We start from the raw sequence: 5118 nt of genomic DNA on the forward strand, positions 1-5118 counted from the left end.
CGTTGGTTCAGAAATATAGTCCCTATCTTCTTCCAATGTTCTGAGTTTATACCTCTATTCTAGTACTTACCATAGGTGCTGTAGTCTACTTAAATGAAACATTTAAATTCAAGGCAATAAACAGTAAGATCATGGCTTAAAGACATGATTACCTGTGGTGTCTTACGTATCACCAGGTTCGCAGTAGATATTCTATGCAATGGAACATACTGACCTAAGAGTCAGGATCCACGGTTTCGGTTCTAGTGATTCTATCTCTATATAGTAGTGGCCTCAATTTTTTCAGCAATGATATAAGAACACATTCCAGTTTATAAATATTTCTTAGTAATAAATATATGCACTATAGAGACTTCTTGAGATCTGATTATGAATCCTATTTTTGCCACTTAGTAGTTGTGTAACTCTGAACAAATTTCTAAATTTCTTTGCACCAAAGATGCTCCCCTTAAAAATAGGAGTAATCAGTCATTAGTTGTAATGATTTTTTTAGAAAAGACATGTGTAAGGCATGCTAGAACTCAGTAAAAACGCGATAAGTGTTCATTCCTTCCTTCACTCTCCATTCTCACCCTGGAAAAGGATGTACTTTCCCAGCTATGTTTCCATGCCTGTTTTCCATTGCCCCTGGGGAATCTATTCCTCTGTAGCATAATTGGTTACTTCCATGTCTATATTTACTTCTGTATACCTTTGTCTCTCTGATGAAGTGCCTATATTCATCCCTCACCCTGCTATACTGTCTCTCCATCTCTATGAAATATCTGAAGCTAAGAAAGTTCCTTAGTCCACTGGTATACCACATTAGGAATGGCAAAGCTTCACATACTACTGAAACTTCAGGTGGAAAGAGGGTGTTTCTAGAACACAGCTGACACATGTAAAGAACTTTCCCACAGAAGCACAGCTTCACACAATCACTAGCATCTATAGAATTATTAATACAGCATGATTTTCAAATTACGGGTTATATAGGCTTTAAAGGACTAGACTAGTAACCTAATTACCATGGATACCATTGTTTTTTGTGGGAAAAAATTCATACCACATTCCAAGCAGCTAACTCACAAGCATATTTGGAATACAAACTACATATGAGTTGCAAACTGTTATTTATTTATTTTGGGGGGGTACTGGGGATTCCACCTGGGGAAATTTACCATTTTACCACTGAACTACATTTCCTATCTTTCTTATTTATTCATTTGTTTGTTTGTTTATTTATTTAAACACAGTGTCTCATTAAGTTGCAGAGGCTGACCTTGAATATGTGATTCTTATGCCTTAGTTTCCCAAGTTTCTGGGATTGCATGTGTGCACCACCAGGCCTGTTTTGTACTTATTTTCTTACTCATGATCAAGTCCAGAGCTAGGCACCCCAAAGTGCTTACTACTTTTAGAACCTGGATATCTAAAGCAATCACTTACAGATCACTATATAAAGAATTTACTCTCTTACAGCATATTTTGTGCTTTACCCTCTACCTGTATCCTCACTCACCTTTACCCTCCCTCCCTTCACCTACTTTTTACTTTCTTAGCCTTCCAAGTTTACCTCTGTCTTCACCTTCTTGTATAACTCTAGCCAAATTCCTTCATCCACATGGGGGCATGTGACTAGATACTCATCTTCTCTGTCCCCAAACATCCCACATTCACATCACTCCCAGAAAACTTATCATAATGCATTGCTACTGCATACTTACTTCTTTTCTTGTTGGTCTCTTCCACTTGAGAACAGGGTCTTCTGTGGACCCCATGTGGAAGGTAATACCTGACTCTCAGTAAGCAGAGAGCTTAACAAATGAATAAAAAACATAGAGCTGCTGAGCATGGTGACACACACCTGTAATCCCAGCTGCTTGGGAGGCTGAGGCAGGAGGATCTCAAGTTCAAAGACAACCTCAGCAAAAGCAAGGCACTTAACAACTCAGTGAGACACTGTTTCTAAATAAAAACTAAAAAGGGTTAGGGATATGACTCAGTGGTTAAGGGCTCCAAAGTTCAATCCCTGGTACCAAAAAAAAAAAAAGGAAAGAAAGAAACAAGAGCTGTAGATGCAATGGAAAATTCACAGGTAGTCTTTTTCACAAAGGTGGGGGCTGAAGGAAAGAAGCATGAAAATCAAGAACTTGAGATAGCAGCACAGTCAATACATATGACCATGACTTAAATGTTAGGTGTTCCAAATGCTCTGAATGACCTCCAACTGTTCATTATTAGTGGACTAAATTAAAGATTCTGATAATTACATGATGTCAGAACTACTAGGGAGCTAAAAGATAAATTCAGCTTCTCCTCTCGTTTTACAAAGGTAGAAACTGAACCCTAAACAGTAGTTAGGATTTGCCATCCACCCAAAGAAAATAGCCTAGATATTTCAAAACTCCCATCCTGACCTATTAGCCAGTAAAAGTAAAATAATCATTGTGTTCAAGGGGAACATAGATATCAGCTCAGGCTAAAGAACCTAAGGAAGAATAAAAATCTATCACATATAGGAAACATCCCCCCGAAACCATGCATTTCAAACTGTTCCCTTGAAACAATGAATATCTGCTGTAACAATACCCCCAACATTTGTCAACCACTCCCAGTAAAACAATTACATTCATGTCACATTAGATTTCTCAGGATTTCCAGAAAATGTACTCCATGTTTATATCAATAATATTCTATAAATACCCTGTAACTTTGTTGATAATATTGAACATGATTTTGTTTCTTTTTGCAATACTGAGGATTGTACCCAGGGGCACTTTATTCCTGAGCTACATCCCGAGTCTCTTTTATTTTTTATTTATTTATTTCTATTTTGATACAGGGTCTTGCTGAATTATTGAGGTTGGCCTCCCTTGAACTTGCAATCCTTCTGCCTCAGCCTCCCACAAGTATGATTGCAAATAAACATTAGAACTGACTATTTGAATTATACAAATGGTCAGAAAACAACTGACATACTGGGTCACTGGTGGAAATTCCTAACAGCAAAAATGTATCACAGTCATTGATAATTTTTTTCTACCAAAAGAGCATTTGAAAATTTAATGGGGATTTAATGGGGATTTTCTAGTCAGAAATGACTTGCAGAGGTCATTCAATGGAGGTGTCAGTTTACTTTTCCATCCCTCTCTTTGTACATGTTTCAGTAATATTAAGTGATAGAACAAAATGGCACTGAACTAGGAGTAAAGAGAAATAGTTTATAGTCTTGAATTTTCCACTGTCCATCTGTACTATCCTGACAAATCACTTCCCCTCTAGGAGCATCAGTTTCCCCATCTCTAAGTGAGCAGATGAAAATAGATCAGCATTTCCTTGCAGCCCTGCTTTAATATGTTATATGTCCTAGGTATGATTTCATTTGTCAAAAAAGTTCAAGTGCTTTAAAAATGTTAACAGATTATTGGACAGGAATTCTTCCTGCTTAACAATTAATGATTCTTCATTGACTTTTAGTGTACAAGGATCTAAGGATACCACAGGTTCAGTATGTGGACTATTCCCCAAAATTGTCCATCAATCTAGAAAGTGTTACTTTTCAAAATTAAAATGAAGCAATAAATTAAAACAAACAATAAAGCAGGCCACATAAAAAATCTTTCCACCCTAAGAGATGGTTTGTAAATGTACTGCTGATGAGTTTCCAATGTCAACTCAATTTCCATCCAGACCAAACTATGATTAATGTAAGCTTGACTATGAGAAGTAATGTCATAACAAGTCAGGGTGGGCAAGTGTTTTCATGGAATCTAGCAAGAGCCAAAGCCTGAGAATGTGTAAATGTGCTCTGTCTGGGAAAATCAGTGTTCTGATTCTAAAAACAAATACTGATTCTCAAGAGAAAATTATTTCTGGAGTGAAGAACAATCTTTCATTCCACCATAGCTTGATGGAAATGTCCCATGAGAACTCAAATTCCCTTTGTTCTAATTATGTTCACCAAGCAATATTCTGATGTATCATTTCAACTCCTGAGTAAACTTCCAACCAGGAGGGTAAAATCTATGTAAAATACCAACACCAGCTACTGCTGGATACAATTCTTATAAATCAAGAAAATGAACCTTTGGAAGATCAGAGTTGTCCAACTTTGATTAGCAAAGGCAAACTGATCAAATTCATTCACCATTTTGAAAAACTAAGATCCAAACCCAGGACATGGAAAGGCCTCTCCAATAATGACATTCACCCATGCTGCCTGGCCTAAAATAGTCACAACCAAGAAATTCAAAGTCAATGAAGACAATACATAACATTTATGTAAAAGGCAATAGCTGTAGGGAAAACTAGATATGAAAAAAGTGCCTATATCACTACAAACCTACAAATGAATACTACTGGAAATGAAATATAAAGCCTCTCCCTCCTAAGGATGGATCCGTAACTTTATTTCAAACTTGCAAAAATAGCACATATAATGTTACATGATGTAATGACCTGTCTAACTCTCTGATCTAATTTTCAGTCATACCCTCAACACATATACTTTTCAGGCATATAACATATTGGTAGCTCTACATGTGCAGAATGTTCTTTTACAACTTCATGCTCTCACATATATAGTTTCTTCTGCTTAGAGTGTCCTCCCCACTCTGAACTTTCTAATTCAACTGGTTTCCTCTCCTCTCCTGTCCTCTCCTTTCCTTTCTTTCTGTAATGGGGATTGAAATCAGGAGAATTTTACCACTAAGACATATCACAAGCCCATTTATTATTTTTTTTTGAGACAGGTCTCGATCAGTTGTGTAGGGTCTCACTAAGGCTCTGAGTAGTCCTCCTGCTTCAGCCTCCTAAATCCCTGGGATTACAGGCATACACCATCATACCCAGCTTAAGTATTACCTTATTTTTTAAATTTCCACCAAGAATGAGTTAACTGTTCTCCTGTGAGATCTGTTATGGTTTAGATGTGAGCTCATGTGTGAGACAATGCAAGACTATTCAGAAGTGAAACAATTGGATTATAAAAGCCTTACCCAACCAGTCAATTAATCCCCTGACAGGGATTAAATGAGTGGCAATTATAGGCAGGTAGGGTGTGCCTAGAGGAGGCAGGTCCCCGGGGGTGTGCCTTTAATATATATGTATTGTCCCCGTTGAGCAGAGCTCTCTCAT

This window comes from Sciurus carolinensis, chromosome X, assembly GCF_902686445.1.
Source record: "Sciurus carolinensis chromosome X, mSciCar1.2, whole genome shotgun sequence".
Taxonomy (NCBI): domain Eukaryota; kingdom Metazoa; phylum Chordata; class Mammalia; order Rodentia; family Sciuridae; genus Sciurus; species Sciurus carolinensis.